Source organism: Agrilus planipennis, unplaced genomic scaffold (assembly GCF_000699045.2).
Source record: "Agrilus planipennis isolate EAB-ADULT unplaced genomic scaffold, Apla_2.0 scaffold52, whole genome shotgun sequence".
Lineage (NCBI taxonomy): Eukaryota > Metazoa > Arthropoda > Insecta > Coleoptera > Buprestidae > Agrilus > Agrilus planipennis.
In genome coordinates this window covers 274,910-293,521 of record NW_020438883.1, presented here as the reverse complement: position 1 = coordinate 293,521, position 18,612 = coordinate 274,910, and positions in this window count along the sequence as shown.

Below are 18,612 nucleotides of genomic sequence, written 5' to 3'. Positions count from 1 at the left end.
GTACAGGTCTGACGAAGGAAGCTGGCGAGCGGTCGCGCAGGTACTTGCCCATTTATGACCTATTTGGGTAAGTCACTTGGAACCGATACACAAATAAGCTTTCAGTAGGCGTAAATTATAGTATTAATACAGATAGGACAGTAGCGTACTAGAAAATAATGTAGAAACATAACTTACCAAAAAGAAAAAATAAACCTATTGCTTTTAATTTATAGTTAGCTTTCACATTCACTGGCATCATGGGAATCTCTATCACTGTCACCAACATCAACAATTAGTTCTTCTGTTTGTATGTCTATTACTTGCTCACTGATATCTGTTGTTAAATATTTAATCTACGCCCCTGATAGAAATACTGAAGAATGAGGGTTGCAATCATTATACCTAAAACTGTCTACTGTTTCCACCGCGCATTCACGCCATTTTAAAATTTCCGCCAGTTTCCAGCGTCAGGCCTGTATTTTTGTATAGATACAGACACATTTTACTCGTGTAATATGTGCAATGTATATATACAGGTACATAGTATGTGCGAGGTGCATTTGAAAGTATGAATTTTTTAAAATGTCCCCACGTAATATTTCACCGTCAAAACCAAACTCCTTTATTTCTTATTTACGGTAAAACTGTATGAGCTCAAGGAATTCCCATTCCTTTACTGAACGATCTTTTCTTCCTCCAGATTCTGTTACATTTGTTCCAGTTTCAGTCCCGTTGAAAATAGTTTTTGACAGGATAAATTTATTATGACCTAGGATAACAAAAAGTTGTTCGCCATTCTCACTCTTTATCAGATACCATATATATATATACAGTCAAAACCGTTTACTACGACATCGTTTAGAACAGCATACCGGTTGTATTGAACAATACCATAGGTCCCGGCTAAATTGTGTTAGACCGCCTTATAAAAAACATTGGTTTTTACGACATTGCTTATTACGACATATCTCATTAAGCGACTACATTTAACTGATATTTTCGGAGAATTATATCTGTTAGAACGACCAGCTGTATTGTAAACATTGGAATAAATGTGGATAATTTTATTGCAATTTGTGCANAAATACAGTCAAAACCGTTTACTACGACATCGTTTAGAACAACATACCGGTTATATTGACCAATATCATAGGTCCCGGCTGAATTGTGTTAGACCGCCTTATAAAAAATATTGGTTTTTACGACATTGCTTATTACGACATATCTCATTAAGCGACTACATTTAACTGATATTTTCGGAGAATTATATCTGTTAGAACGACCAGCTGTATTGTAAACATTGGAATAGGTAACAGTATCCACATCTGGTATAGTAAACGACCATTGAGATCGTGTATTGTAAATCTCAGAATATCTACTACTAATGCTGAGGTGTTTATTCATGTGAAGTGACTGAAGAACAATGTACAGTGCCAACTTTGTATGATGGTCTCAATGCTGTCGCTCTATTACGAAAAATTATTCTTTTTAATGAAATTATGCCGATACATTAATTAAAATTCAACAGGAACTATAGGGTGTGTAGCAGTGTTCCAAACAGACTAAAATTACAGATTTTATTAATATNTTGGGTTTGGTTTTTTTCGTTCTGCTAATTTATGTTCACTGAATGTCTGCAAGGTGACAAGTCATACTACAGTCAAAACCGTTTATAACGACATCGTTTAGAACAACATACCGGCTATATTGACCAAAATCATAGGTCCCGGCTGAATTCTATTAGAGCTCCTTATAAAAAACACTGGTTTTTACGACATTGCTTATTACGACATACCTCTTTAAGCGACTACATTTAGCAGATATTTTCGAAGAATTATAGAGGAGAAGGTCCAAATATGAGCACTACCAGCTGTATTGAAATAACTAAAATTACAGATTTTATTAATATAGAAAAATGATAATTATATGTACGTAATGTCTTTTTATTATACGTTTTATGTGAAATAAATAAAATGTAGTTTTATTTTATACATGAATGTATTAATCACACATTCAATAATAGGTATCAGGTACTTAATAACAACGTCACCGGTTGTTACGATATCGGTTTTTACGACCAAATATGAGTAGTCCCTTCGGTGTCGTTATAACAGATTTTGACTGTATGTACTACGTTACAACCAGTGACGCATCTAGTTGTCTTGCTTTTAAAGCGTCTGTTAGATAAATAATTTCAAAAATGCCACTAGATGCTGCATACCGTGGGAAATAAAGTGACGCAAACTTATGCAAATGCACCTTTTAATAAAAAACCACTTGGACGATCTTTTTACATAAGTATCTATTTCGTCGCATAATAATTATGTATATTATCGGTATTTAACAATTAGGAGACGTAACTTCAAGTATGTGACTGATTTCAGAAACTCGAATTTGACTTGTGCTAAGGTTTAAAGCTGAAAATATCGAAGTTCCTATATCCTACTTTTCCATTATTTTTTATTTTCAAAAGAATTACCCAGTTTTATTTAAGTAAATAAATAACTCGATAAAGTAGGTAATTCATCAAATCTTGAAACGGTATTATATCGACATTTCAAATTGAAAACAACAAGCTCTCTTGCATTGTATGTAATCTTTCTTATTTCAAATTTTATGATTTAATTAATGTGATTGATAAGGACCCCAAAGTTTTGTGACCGAAAAGTTTCAGTTTTTTCATTATTTTACTCCAACTTCATACAAGTAACCTATAAAAAATATTTTTGAATGCAAAATATCGTCTATAAATTCTTCATTGACAATTTGACTAATATTGGGATCCGTCAAATGGGCATACACCATCTGGTGGCAAAATTTATAACTCGAATGAGGGAAAAATTTACATAGGAACTGTGCACGCAAATTGTAAAATTGTTTATTAAAATAATAAAACACGTTAAAAAAGTAAAAATTTTTTTGATGATGGAGTCGACGAAGTTTTCTTCTAAAGTTAAATCAAATAAAAAGTTAATATGTTCAGTGAAAAGCTGCAATAGCACTTCAGACATAGATCTTCACTCTTCACCTACATTAACTACTTTCCAATAAAAACTAACCGTTTTATATATGTAAAAAATATATTCGGAAAATTAGAGAAAAAAGTAAACTAATAGAAGCTTGGATGAAAGCAGTAGGTATCAAAGAAGTGAATTCCGGAATAAAAATTTGTTCACGTCATTTTAATGCACATGATTATATTTCAGCAAGTATTTACCATCAGCCATAACCTTAATATTTAAAACTAGAATCATACTAAAATTATAAAGTGAGAAATTATTTATTCCTGTGTAATTGATTTAACACAATTCTAATGATACGATATAAGTATTTTGAGGTTAAGAACCTACCTGCTGCAATACAACAAAGTTGCAATAATGTGTTTGCAACGTTCTCTTAAATCGGCTTTGCACGTGCAAGTCATTGATATGATATTGCTTAAATCACCCAGAATCACCTCACCAATTATATAACGTGAATCACTTTTTAAATCCGAAGTTTGTAAAAAGTAGGCAGTAAACTTGACGGAATTTGAAGGCTAGCTTCCGGATTTGTTATTTCCGAATTTTATAATGTGATTGGCATTAAAAACACGCTCACCTTCAACGAAATTTCCTTTCCGAGGCTTTGTGTCAGCCCAATCACATATTGTGTCAATACTTATCATTTTATCGTAATTTAAAAACTTGGAAATTGCACGGTACACTATAGGAACTACGATAAATTTTCCCTAATCGGCGCCATTTTTTTAGGCTCCTCCCATTTGACGGATCCCAATACTTAGGTGCATATATTCTGTTACTTATTATCATAACTTATTATGCGGCAAATCTCTAAGACATCTAAAGATTACAAGAATGGACTCTATGTAAACAAAACCCATTTGGTTTGATGTTCATTTCTTAATTTGTGTTTTGCGAATAAAAGTAAGGACTTAGGAACGAATAGCCCTTTTAGCTAGATATTAATTTATAATGTTTAATTAAATGTTTGTAACTGATATTAATGTTGATCAGTATAAAGTACCTAAACATGTATTCAACCAATAATTAATGTAAAGGTTCCATTCGCATTTCAATCAAAAGCTTTTCTATTCGTTGGCCGAAGTAATTTATTTTCAAGCGATAGCAGACCATTTCTACATTTAGTTTTTAATACAATGATTGATGAAATGACTGCTCTTCAAATGATTACCTACTTCGTATACACAAGTTTTCATTATTATTATTTGCTAATAAAAAGTTGTAGGTTAATTTTTGTTCTACACCAAGAGTTGTAATGCTTAAAAGTGACAGATATCAAATTTAATAATAAGATTAAAACAACTCGATCCTTTCACAGCTTGTATCACTTTGTTTTTGCTACTTTGGCAATTTTCCATTACTTAAAAATGTGGCACATTGTTGTTAAACTGACAGTATTGTTCTTACTTTTCCATTGACCTAATACCCTCCGTTTCCTAATTGTTATGGAGGGGAAAAGTAAAATTGCCTTTGTTATTGGTTTCAGTGACGATATCGTTAAGAAGATACCCGTAAAATCACGTCCTCCACGTACGAGCGTATGTAATTATACGGTTGAAGAACCGAGACAGTTGAACTACGCGAAAGCACTTAAAGAAGTTTTCCGATTCGCGGCTCTTGTCGTTACATATGAGTGCTACACGGCGGAAAAGTTGAAGCTCGATTTAAACAATTAGGAAAATGAATTGAATGATCAAACAGAAGACGACTGTGAGTGCTTTCCAAGTCTTAGGAAATGACGGACGCGAACGGGAGAATTATGTTAAAAGGGGCAAAGGTAAGTTATTTTAAAAATTGTCTATATTAACTTGAAATGAATTATAAACTGTACGGCAGGGTTGATCAGGGATTTTACAGATCTTTTAATGTGCCTACTGTAAATCAAGAAGGTTAGAATAACCACTACAACTTTATTTCTTAATTTTGTACAGTATGTAACGAATTTTCTAGCACAGTTTTATTAATTTTAACGCACAATAACACTATACATCTACTTATATAATTTAACGAGCGCTTTTTTATTGCACACTAAATTTATATCACCATGTGGTACATTTTAATCGTACTATTTATGTCACCGTTTTCATAAATCGACTGAACGTAGTTATTTATTATGATACAAGAATATCCAAGAAGGTATGATACGTACGAATTCAAAATTCGTTCAAGTTTGCGCATGACGTCACCTCATGAGCTTTGTATTGCGCGCTTTTAAATCTATATTAGCAGTACGAAGGAGACTAAGAAAACATTCTGGTATAATAGATAATTGCTTATTTAGACATCTCTTATAATTAATTGATCGACTTGACTGCCTATTAGTCACCTATTATTATTGTTACGGAATCTATTCGAGTTTTTCTAGAGAGAGCATTAAAAGACTTTCCGAACGTTCTCGTAATCCTTTTTTATTGCACTCTTGTATGTGTCAACAATGTATGAGGTAAGACTGGCTTTCGTCGTTGTTAGAAAGGGTGCCGCCATATTCATTCTAGCTATACGAATAAAACAATCCATTAAATTCAAGTTCCTAAGGTCTTGCCCTTTGTCAAAACCCTCAAAAGGCTTTTAATATCTGTAATCGATTGTATCAGAAATAATTTTGCACATTGTTTTGCTTTGTAGTAATTAGACTATCAATGACATGAAAGTTTTCAAAATAAATTAAAATAAAATAAAAGTTAGTGATCTTATACCTGAGGGTTTTCGTTTTCTGTTTGAACCCTACGGAACCCTAATAATTAACTAACGCTGCAGCAATTTCTTCAGAACTTATAGTTACGTAATTTGTAAATATTTTTGCATTTCTTATTAATTATGTTTAATGCAAACTAGTTTGTGTTATTATAAGGACTTGTGAGTTGTTCTATAATAAAAACTGCTATAAATACTTTGCTGTAGCTTATTGCAGGATTGTATGAGAGAAACTATTAATTGCTACAAAAGTCTCTATTACATATTTTATTAAAGACCCTTATTACTGGGTCGTACAACGTCTAATTAGAAGTTTATTAAGTTTCTCGGCTCTTTACCTGTAAGGTAATTGTGTACATAATTACAGCTTTTGTTTTCAAAGACGAGCAAATTGCGAAACGTTTGATTTTATGACGTGCTTTCAACGTTTTTCTCTCGAAGATTCAGAAAATAATTCAATTTATGATTAAGGCGCAGATTACTCAAGACATTCAAATTTTACCTTTGTGTAACATTGTGCCGATAATTTCAAACAAAGTGATTTATCAAAGATTTAATAATGGATAAATACAGAGCACTGACTGTTCAAATGCCCCAATATTCTCAGAGTATCCTGTTATTCTGTTTGAAAGAATGTTCCAAGATTTCACATTAACTTCGTCAATGAGTATTCCAACCATTCAACGAATTAGTGAATTTTTTAAGAACATCATTGATCGGCTGGCAGCGAATCTTTTGACAATTATTTTATTACTGTATCTTTTGGAAATTCTATTGCTCCCTTATGAGTAAAACAACAAAATTCTATTTAAAGTCTATCTAGTTTGGTTTTTGCACAATTTACCAAAAAACAATATCGTTTCGTTTTTACTATTCCATTATTGCTATTTGGTCTCGTGGTTTCGTAAAACATCAACTCATTCCTTTTTGATGCTAATGATACAGAGCCATGATTGTGGAAGAGCACCAATCTTTTGAGAATACTTCGGATGAATGTTTTAGGGAGTCACTTTGATCTTCCTAATGAGTTAGAGTTCTGAGTATCTTATTGATAAAACTTTTGAGTCAATTTTCGAGGATTTTATTGATCTACTTTTGTAGGGAATCACATTGATTTTCCTGATGATTTAACTTCTGGAACTTATGAGTAAACTTTTAGAGAATTTCATTGATCTACTTGGAGCGATTCTTTTGAGAACTCCATTGAACTATTTACTTTATGAACGAGTCTTATTGAATATTTCAGAGAACTATATCGTGAGTGAATCTTTTGACAATCATCATTATAAGGTCGCAGTCCTAAGACTGGTTGGACACGCACCTCCATTCTTTCCTATCCTGAGCTAATCTTCGCATTTTCCTAGAAAACTAGAACAACTAACATCCTTAACTATTTGCGAAGAGTAATCTAATCTAGGTCTACCTCTACCCCTTCTAACTCCTGCTTCTGCCTCTAATACGTCTCTGACTAGACCTTCATGCCTGAGAAGGTGTCCTACTAACCTATCTCGCCTATTTTTTATTGATTTCCATAGAGTCTTCTGTTCTCCTATTCTTTCTAATACCTCTTCATTTCTAACCTTCTCTATCCACGGTATCCTCATCGTTCCCCAGTAACACCACATTTCGAATGCTTCTAACCTTTTCTTTTCCGCCATTGAACTATTTTATGAGCGAATCTTTAAGTAATTCCATTTTTTTGCATTATGAATGAAACAATAAATTTCCATTCAAACTCTATCTAGCTATGTCGATCCGGGTACTCAAATTTTGTCAACTATTTAATATCTGTTTTCTGGTATTGTGGTTTCGTTTAAAACATCATCTTATTCCCTTTTGATTTAATAATGTAAAGACAGAGTGATGATTTTTGAAATGTACAAACCTTTGCTCTATTGATTTACTTTTCGGATAATGTTTTAGGAGTCACACTGATTTTCCTAATGATTGAGCCTCTTGAGTACTGTATCGATACGAGTGAATTTTTTGAGAACCTTTTCGGAGTTCTGTAGGTCTACTGATTTTATGAATTGGCCTTATGAGTGTATACGTATTATGAGTGGATTTTTTGAAAATTCTGTTGAACTATTTTATGAGCGAGCCTTTTGAAAATTCTGATTGTGTCAGTCCGGTTAAATTGTGGAAAAACTAACATTATTATCATTTTACGATTTCTTAATTTTTCCATTTTGTTTTTTCGGTATCGTGGCCTCGTTTGGCATAATATTTAGATAAGCTAATGGAAGATTGTTGAAATGCACCATATTTGCTAAAACTTTATTAACATCAGGTGCTATGGCTTCATATTGTATGTATCCATTAGATCTTATCGAAAAGTGCAAAATGGTTTAGTAGAGTAGTAAGTAAAAAATTGAAGAAAAATAATTCGTTTAAACAATATTAGGACTTTCAGAATATAAAGGAAACTACAAACAAGATCAATCACTCGGCTTCAGGATCCAATTTTCCACTTTCTTTATAGCCATTTTTTACCCTTAACAAGAAATTTGACGGTTTACAACCGTTTACTACCCCGCTACCTTTAAGGTACAAAAAATACGTTCGCAAGCTGAGTGAGATAAAGCTGTTTGAACAACTTCGAAGTCGTTAGAAGGAACAGAATAAAGTGAACAGGTCGTACAGTCACTTAAAGATGCACGCCATTTTTATAGCTTCCCTAAAATTGAGCCAGTAAGGCTCGAAGGGTTTTGTAAACTTTTCACTCAGCGTAGGAAATATGAAAGCTCCAAAGCCTGGATCAAAAATGTATCTAAAAGTTTTTAGTTCGATGGGGATGTAAAACTTACCCTATGAATGTTGCAGAGTTTTGTTTCAAATATCTAAGTATCTGTCTAATAGATTAAAAGAACGGTTACCTTCAGCCTTTCTTTTAGATAAGAACGTTTTTCCAACGTATTATGAATAACCAGCAGTAAAATTTACATAGATGTTAATGGAAAAATATCAAAAATTTAGGTTGGAGTTATTGTACCTAACAGTGTTCAGTCTGTTAGGATAATTTATTACTCTTCATTAAATGCTACACGAAGAAATAGCAGAAAAGTCTTCATGAAAAACTTTTTTCGTACACTTCTTATTTCAGCAAGTAGATATCCCATCTATTTAAATGGTCGTTGTTGAGCATAATGAATTCCACTAAATGTAGCATTGTACTACAGATGGCGTTTACCGCGCCATTTGTAGGATTTCATAAAACGCTGTGTTAAGGCGGCAGGTAGAGTTGGTCTGTGTTCTGTAGAAACTGTCCGCAACAAGATCGAAATCACGATCCGCGTCTGGCAGTTTCGACAGAACACAGACGCCTGTCACGTAGTAGTGAGCTACGCCGTCGATTCAGATCACCAAGTAGAATCCATCTATTTAAATGAGCCTTGTTGAGCATAATGAATTCCACTAAATGTAGCATTGCACTACAGATGGCGTTTACCGCGCCATTTGTAGGATTTCATAAAACGCTATGTTAAGGTAGCAGGCAGAGTTGGTCTGTGTTCTGTAGATACTGTCTGCGACGCGCTGATGAGATCCAACAAGATCAAAATCGCGATCCGCGTCTGGCAGTTAAATAACTTTTTTCATTAACTTAATCTCCTAATTTTTTCAACTGAAGTTCATAGAATCATATTAACAGGTTTATCTTCATGAAAAAGACTGGGCACATCTTAAAAGAAATCCTAAACAGATTAACAGAGCATTACTGCTAAACGATTGCTAAAGTTTTTCCATATTATGTAAATGATAATTCCATTTAGCATCGGGATATCTTTACGTTGGGAGTCAATTTATTCAAAAAACCTAGAAGAAATTCAACATTAAATAGTGAAAGTTTTAAGAGTACCCATTAATTTTTATGAGCACACTTCCAAAGTATTCGATTAATCGACATGAAAGTTTCCTTGATCCACTTTAAGTGAATTTTTAAGGAATTTCTTTTGGCTACTAATATCATGACTGTCTCAGTCTTAGTATTGGTCCTGATCTAAAAACAGTTTTGTATTTTCGCAAGACTGGAAGACCAAGATCAATGTTGCTCATCACTACTACTAGTAAATCAATAAAGAATTCTAAATGATCCACTTCTTTAGTAAATATTCTTCTGTTTCACTTTCATTGATTTCTTTGATAACGTATTTAGACCATTTTACTATGAGCGTACATTCTGTGACTTCCAAACTGTAAAAATGGGCGAATCGTTTTGAGAATTCTGTTGAATCACTTCTGTGAGCGAATTTTGTGCAAATTTCGTTGTTCACAACGAAATTCAATCTTAACATTATCTGGTTGTGCCAGTCCGGTTGAATTACCGAAAAGGCTATATCATTTTCATTTTATGATTTCCCAACCATTCAATTTTTGCTTTTCGGTACCGCGGTTTCGTTTAACATACGGACTCCTTCCTTTAGACAAGCACCTCTATGTCGTATTGGAAAGCAATTCAGACATGAAAACGTTATATGGTTGCAGTGGAGGTCTCTTGCACTTTAACCCAATTCGCTGCCGCGTCTTTATTTTGTCTGTTTTGCAAGCAAAAGCGTTTGCAGACGGGGCGGCCGCACAAGTCGTTAGCGTCCCGACGCACGCGTCCCAACGTCTCCCTTTCAAACGAACGGCATCGGAAAATCAGTTTTATCACAAGAATCGGTCAGTGCGTTTCGGACGCGCGCGATATCACACGCACGCGTTTCTTCACTCACTTTTATAACTCCTAATAACTAACTATGTGTACCACGCATTCGCACAGGAAACCACGACAACGGTGATCTTACTTGTTCGGAATCTATGAAACAACGGCTTACGCTAAGCCGGACCTGTACGTAGTAAATAGTGGAGTCATATAGTACGAGATTGCTGTGACGCTGCAAGGTCAAGGAACTCGGATGCAAACATGATAAAGTGCACCCACGCAATTGATTTTAAATTAGAAAAAATTCTAGCGAATATTTCGTTCGTAGTTGAGATTATTCTTGTATATCTCCATTGTTAAAACTGTTTTCAGTGGTTTTGAAAAGGAGAAAAGGAGCAGTAGTTTTCGAACGCTGGAAAGGGTTCTACAAATTCTTCGGTTATTGAAAAGTAAGGGTTAAATTTTTCTTCACATTTAAAATTTGTTGATAAGGGATATTTGAAGGATCTGTTTTCGTTCTTGTTTATTATTGTTGTGGCAGATATATTTATCCACTTTAGTAACTACTCAGTTAGATAAAAGGAAATAAAATAGTTACTCTACATTCTGTAGTGTCCAAAAAGACTCAAATTCATATTTAATTCAAATCAGTCAACTACAAAAATTCATATCACGATTTAGGATCGTTTCTATTGAGATTCGTCGAATGCTAAAACTTCCCCGAGGGAAGAGTGAAATTCTGTTCAGGTTTGAATATGATAAATTATATATTTGCTACCTTTCTCTTTTTGAATATGTAATATTTATGCGAACAGGTCCCGTTAATAGACATAATTTAATTTTCCATCTGCATTTTTTTGTATAGCAATGGAAAAAGGATAAATATGTATTTTTGCGTCTAAATGCTTATGCTTTTCTACATTCCAAAGGTCTTTGGACAAGAACAGGATCCATAGATATTAAAGATATCCTTTCCTCAAGGCATTATCCTTGCGAAGAGGGCTAAGAGTTCAGCATATTAGGGATATAATTTGGACGCACTTTTGACCCTCAGGGATAACAAAAACCAGAAATATTTTGCCAGAGAAAGGGGAAAATGTGACGGAAATTTTTGCCGAATTTCTTCCCTTAAATCAAGACGGTCCAAGGGTCTGATGATGGCATTTGCTGTCACTTCCCTTTTCATCATTGCAAACAGCCCTTTATTCTCATGACGTCGGAGATTGTCAAATTGCTTTCTATTCAAAAGAGGAGTAATTCAACTGAAATACTCAATAAACTTTCGAATCAGAAGGCGATGAATTTCGGGTAAAATGTGGCTTTTATTGGACGTTCGTGAGTGTCGTTGAATGTGAAGTGTAGTTTGAGTTTAAACAGCGTTCTCATCGTCAGATGCAGACGTTTCGCCCTTGATATACGAAATATTTTCAGGATTCGTTGATGGATTAGCGTCCTTGATCGTATAGGAAATCTTCAGAGGTTTCGTGATGTGAATTCTAGTAGAAGCTCTTAGATGTAATCATCGAACAATCATCTGGAAACATAGATTTCAAATGAACCCTGAAGATTTTGCGTATGTTGAAGGGTGAAACGTCGATAACAGAGATTTGGAAGAGATATTATACAGTGTATTGAACTTCAACTTGCCATACTCTTTCTCACTTTATTTCACAAGCTTTATGGCGTTGATTTATGCAGAATGCCTTTACCAGAATCACCTTCAATAATTCATTAATGATTAAATGTAGATTGATGGCTACTATGTTGGACATAGTATGTACGAGCTCTGTTCAAAAAGTATCGCCACTTTTGTGTTTTTTCAAAAATAATTTATTATTTATTCATGAATATCCGTTTTATCCCCTACAAAGTAACCCCCACCAAATATTATACACTTGTGCCAACGTTCTTTCCAATCCTCAAAGCACATCAAAAAATCATTTCTTGTGGTCTTGTTCAGCTCTTCCTTCGATGCCGTCTTTATCCCCTCAATCGTAGTGTAGCGTCATCCTTTCATAGGCTTCTTCAGTTTCGGGAACAAGAAAAAGTCACAGGGGGCCAGATCTAAGGAATACGGTAGCTGCGACATTATTAATGTGTTGATTTTAGTCAATAATTCGCGCACAAGTAACGATGTGTGAGCAGGGGCGTTATCATGGTTCAAAAGCCAATTTTTGTTCTTCCACTAATCCGGGCATTTCTGACGGACTGCTTCACGCAAATTGGGCACAACATGCAGGTAATATTCCTTATTGACCCTACCGCTCCTGCAATTGAAGAAAATTGTAAGAAAAGCCTTTACATTCGACCTAACTTGGCGCGATTTTTTCGGTCTTGGCTCGTGCGACAGCTTCCATTAGGATGATTGAGCTGTGGTTTCCACTTCACAACCATAAATCCATGATTGGTCACCAGTTATGTCCTTCTGGATCAAATTTAAGTCGTCGCGGGTAGAGTTGAACAACTCCTTAGCAATGTTAATGCGATGTCGTTATTGATCGAAAAAGAGCAGTTTTGGTACGAATTTCGCGGCAACCCATCTCATGCCCAAATCATTAATAAAAATCGAATGGCAGCAGCCAATCGATATGTTAGTGGTTCGACGATTCCCCAGTACTATTTTTTTCACTTCATCAACGTTTTCGTCTGTTAGTGACGTGCTCGGGTGCGCTCTTCGTCGTTCCCATTTTCTAGGCAAAAATCGAAGACGAGCCAAAACACATACAACCAAAGCAGCTGTCAACAATTAGATGAATATTGAACATGGCCGAACTTGTCGGTATAAGCGAGAGACATGGGTACCAACATAACGCCATACGTAACCCGCGGAAATGCAAAATTCCCGATACTTTTTGAAAAGACTGAATTACTGTTTAATTATTAATAAATTTGGCCATTTTATAAATTTATTTTGGCAATGTTTATAATGAAATGGTTAGGAACGAGGAGGTATTAGATTGAGAAGAAGAACAGAGGGAATTAGGAAAGTCAATAATAAATAGAGGAGAAATATGTTGGTAGGACAGCTTCTTAGACATGAAGGGTTGGTTAGACAATATTAAAAGCAGAAACAGAAGTAGGGGTAGATCTAAATTAGAATACTGTTTGCAAATACAATTCCTCGAGAAATGTGAATATTGGCTCAGAATATGCAAAAGTGGAGGCGCGTGTCCATCTAGTCTTCCGGTTGAAAACCTGATGATGATAATGATTCATAATATTAGAAATTCCATAAAATGCTGAAATTATTTGCCTCTATTTTATAGAAATTCATCTTAAATACGAAACAAAATAACAATAATCAAAATTTTTGTATTTCCTAATTTGTTTGGATGAAAAGACGATGCCGAGATAACAAACGAAAAGGTCTATAAATCGATTCAAGGCCACATTGAAATTGAAACGATAAACCCTTACATCAGTTCAGCATATTATTAGACGCTCCAAATGTACCACAAGAAGGAAGCATAGGATTTTCGTTGTCCTTTCAAAATCTACTTGATTTCGTAATTATCTCAATTTGTTGTTTGTCATGAAACAGCTGTTGCTAAAGTTGTGAAAACTTTCCTGACAAAACCTTATTTGCTGTTCAGGCTTTGTTCTTATTCAACAAAAACTGAACTGTATTGTTTTATTTGCTGAACCAGTAAAAGCATCCAGAATGGTGTAGAAATTGCTAGAACAGTTTTTGTCTAAAATAACTCTTAGGGTTAGAGACATAAGGATTTCTGAAATGAAAAGTAATAAAAATTAGAAGTAGGTATCGTTGTAATCGAAATCGAAAATTAAATATTTAGGAGACTACGAGGGTGGATTGATAAGTTTCCGGCCTGACCAAGAAAAACAAGTCTGTTTTGCAAGCAAAAGCGTTTGCAGACGGGGCGGCCGCACAAGTCGTTAGCGTCCCAAATCACGCGTCCCAACGTCTCCCTTTCAAACGAACGGCATCGGAAAATCAGTTTTATCACAAGAATCGGTCAGTGCGTTTCGGACGCGCGCGATATCACACGCACGCGTTTCTTCACTCACTTTTATAACTCCTAATAACTAACTATGTGTACCACGCATTCGCACAGGAAACCACGACAACGGTGATCTTACTTGTTCGGAATCTATGAAACAACGGCTTACGCTAAGCCGGACCTGTACGTAGTAAATAGTGGAGTCATATAGTACGAGATTGCTGTGACGCTGCAAGGTCAAGGAACTCGGATGCAAACATGATAAAGTGCACCCACGCAATTGATTTTAAATTAGAAAAAATTCTAGCGAATATTTCGTTCGTAGTTGAGATTATTCTTGTATATCTCCATTGTTAAAACTGTTTTCAGTGGTTTTGAAAAGGAGAAAAGGAGCAGTAGTTTTCGAACGCTGGAAAGGGTTCTACAAATTCTTCGGTTATTGAAAAGTAAGGGTTAAATTTTTCTTCACATTTAAAATTTGTTGATAAGGGATATTTGAAGGATCTGTTTTCGTTCTTGTTTATTATTGTTGTGGCAGATATATTTATCCACTTTAGTAACTACTCAGTTAGATAAAAGGAAATAAAATAGTTACTCTACATTCTGTAGTGTCCAAAAAGACTCAAATTCATATTTAATTCAAATCAGTCAACTACAAAAATTCATATCACGATTTAGGATCGTTTCTATTGAGATTCGTCGAATGCTAAAACTTCCCCGAGGGAAGAGTGAAATTCTGTTCAGGTTTGAATATGATAAATTATATATTTGCTACCTTTCTCTTTTTGAATATGTAATATTTATGCGAACAGGTCCCGTTAATAGACATAATTTAATTTTCCATCTGCATTTTTTTGTATAGCAATGGAAAAAGGATAAATATGTATTTTTGCGTCTAAATGCTTATGCTTTTCTACATTCCAAAGGTCTTTGGACAAGAACAGGATCCATANCTACACTAGCAAGGAGATCGGGCTGAAACTATAGCTACAAGCTATCCAAGGATGGTACTATAGAATGTCACCTCAAGGTAGGCCTAGTGGCGTCATCTCTTGGTTACCTCGTATATCTGGCGAAATATTGGAGATATCTCAAATATTCTTTCACTAACAGGCTCCATCGAAGCCCAAGGAATATTTCAAATTTTTGGAGAAGGAGTTGCGAAATCTGACAGTCCTGGTTTGCGCCACAACCCACCTTCATTTTATCCTTTTCTTGATCCACGGTGTGGCACATATCTTCGGATTGAACGGCTCGATTTCGTTGAAAGTAATACCAAAACTTTCTGAAATTATTGGCAAACGAGACGAGACCAAAATCGCCCAAATGCGAAGTACCGTTCCAGGGTAACGACTGTTGAAAGTTTTGGCGTACTGCTTAGTATAACCGAAATCGAAAATTAAACGTTTAGGGGACCATATCTGACAAACAAATAGACATATCGCAAAAATTATTTAATCATCAGTTAACCCTCACCGTGGTGATTAAAAAAAAGTTAACCTAACCTAACATAACTTAACCTAACCCGGTCAAACTTGCGCCATGCCACCTTTCCGTACGTTCCCATCCTTACAGTAACCTAACGCGACCCAAAAAACGTTCCCCGTCCCTCATCGGCTTGTCAAATTGAGTTATTCCGAGTTCACGAACAGGACCGTAGTTGAAAATTCATAGCTCCGCGGCTCCACGCTAAATACCCACCAAACAGGACTCATTCGATGCCCAAGGAATGTTTGAAATTTTTAGAGAAAGAGTTACGAAATCTGACTGTCTTGGTCTGCGCTACAATCCACCCAACTCACGTAATTTACCCTCACCTTCGTTTTATTCTCTTCCTGAGTTCACGGTGCGACCTATATTTTCAGAACCGGCCACCTGCGAAGTGCTGTTCCAGAGAGAAAATTTTGACGTAGAGAAATTGACGGACTTCTAAATTGCTTATTAAAATATTTGTGAAGGTAGTGTCATATTTAAAAATTATATTTCCTTCCCAAATAGATTTTATCATGTACACAACTGCTCAAAAAGAAACTTTAAAATTAGTTATTGTAAGTATTTATAATTAGACATTTTATCATAAACTAGCTCTTTTTATCATCACAGATTGTTAGCCAGTCATTAATCTTCAAAGGGTGAATCTAATTTTACAGGTGGTCGATTAAAAAGACGATGGTACTAAATGTCAAACCCTTTTTGTACCTACAGATCCTTTTCCGTGACGTTCTAGGGACGCAATAAAAAAAACTAAGCAATAAGCGGGAAGCTTTTTTGTTTCGTTTAGGTACGGTTAAAAAAGATTTTAGTAGCATTAAAGATGATTCACGGCTTTTATATAGTGGCATAGAGATGGATTTATTTCAACTTAAAACTTACTCGATTTAATCACCTTTTAACTTAGCAATTGTTTCCCGTATGTTGTGTTGCTTCATCAGACGTTATAAAGTAAATCTAAAGCAAGTATCTCAAAAAATTTGTCGTTTCAGTATTGTGAGAAATAACAAAGTTTAATTACCTAAGTCTAGTTGTTTGCTAGTTTACTAATTACGGTTTTTGTTAATTTTTTAGTATTTTAAATATTGAGAATTTATAGGAATTATTTGTTGTAGCTTTTGTCTTTAAATGTGTAGAAAATACCACAAATGGCGTGGTAAACGCCATCTGTTGTACGATGCTACATTATAGGATTACGTATGCTCCAACAAGGTCCATTTAAATATATGGATATCTACTTGCTGAAACGAATCCCTGCGTAGCTATTCTCAACGTGATAGGCACGTTAGCTTAATCGAATAAAATAAATCGAAGTGGTTTGTATTATGTCGAAACTGCCAGACGCGGATCGCGATTTCGATCTTGTTGGACCTCATCAGCGCGTCGCAGCTCCGACAGAACACAGACATATTAGCTACGCCGGGATTCGTTTCAGCAAGTAGATATCCATATATTTAAATGGACCTTGTTGGAGCATACGTAATCCTAAAATGTAGCATCGTACTACANACTGTTATTTGTTTTGGATAATATGCGTTTATAATGTAATTGGAAATATGGTATCTATTTTAGTTACTTCTAAATTTGAAAAAAACACCCGCGTGATGAAAATTTTGACGGAAATTGGAATTTAATCAAATTTGGTGGTGTTACTTTGGTTTTATCCAATTTTGTCAAAAACGCGGGGCTCGTTACGTGATTTAATGTTGTAAATGACGTCGTAATTTTTAAAAGCATAGGGAAATCTTCAGTTTTAGTGTATATTATACGTCCGATTGTTTTTTTTTTTGAAAATTACATCTTGATTCTTAGACGTAGATAAAGTTTAAATGATTAATTTTGTAAGGCACAGCTTTGGTTAATAGGATTAGATAATGATTTCTAATAACAGCTTGTTAATTGAGAACATCTACAAGACAAGGCGATGATCTATACCAGTTTTAGCAAGTTAGCAACAGTTTGCTAAAGAGGAACAAAACAACATAGATATGCATAACTTACTAGAAGCTAAACTTTCACAATCTACTGCTCTAAACTTAAGATAATTAACTATGCAAATACATATGTATATCAAGTTTATAAGTAGGAAATGTAGTTACTTATAAGCGTGTTTACAAGTCATGCATCTAAACTTTATTTATAGCGATAAAGTTTATGGTTAATTGAGACTTATTTTTCTTAGTGTAGAGAATCATTTATAGTAGTAAGATAAGTTACTTTGTAGCACGATGCTACATTTTAGGATTACGTATGCTCCAACAAGGTCCACTTGTGTTGCATATCTACTTGCTGAAAACGAATCCCGGCGTAACCAACCTCAGCGTGATATGCACGTTAGCTAACGTTTCGTTATATAAATTAGAAATTTTTAGTGTTCTGCCAGATATAGAATAGAAAAATCTATTTCGCAGGCTTGAAACTCGTTTCGTTTCGGCAAGTAGATATCCATATATTTAAATGGACCTTGTTGGAGCATACGTAATCCTAAAATGTAGCATCGTACTACAGATGGCGTTTACCGCGCCATTGCTGGTATTTTCTAAAACGCGCTGTTAATGCAACAGGTAAAAAGTTGGTCTGTGTTCTGATGAGATCCAAAAAGATCGAAATCGCGATCCGCGTCTGGCAGTTTCGACAGAATACAGACTACTTATTTTATTATATATATTATTATTTTATTTAAATGTGTAATCCTGGTTAAGGAGATGCTTTGTGTAGTTGGTTTAAAAATCATTTTTATGCTGTTTAATTCGGTCTTTGAAACTTCTTTTTGTTTTTCCAATGTATAATATATGCCGCATATGCCACATGCGTGATG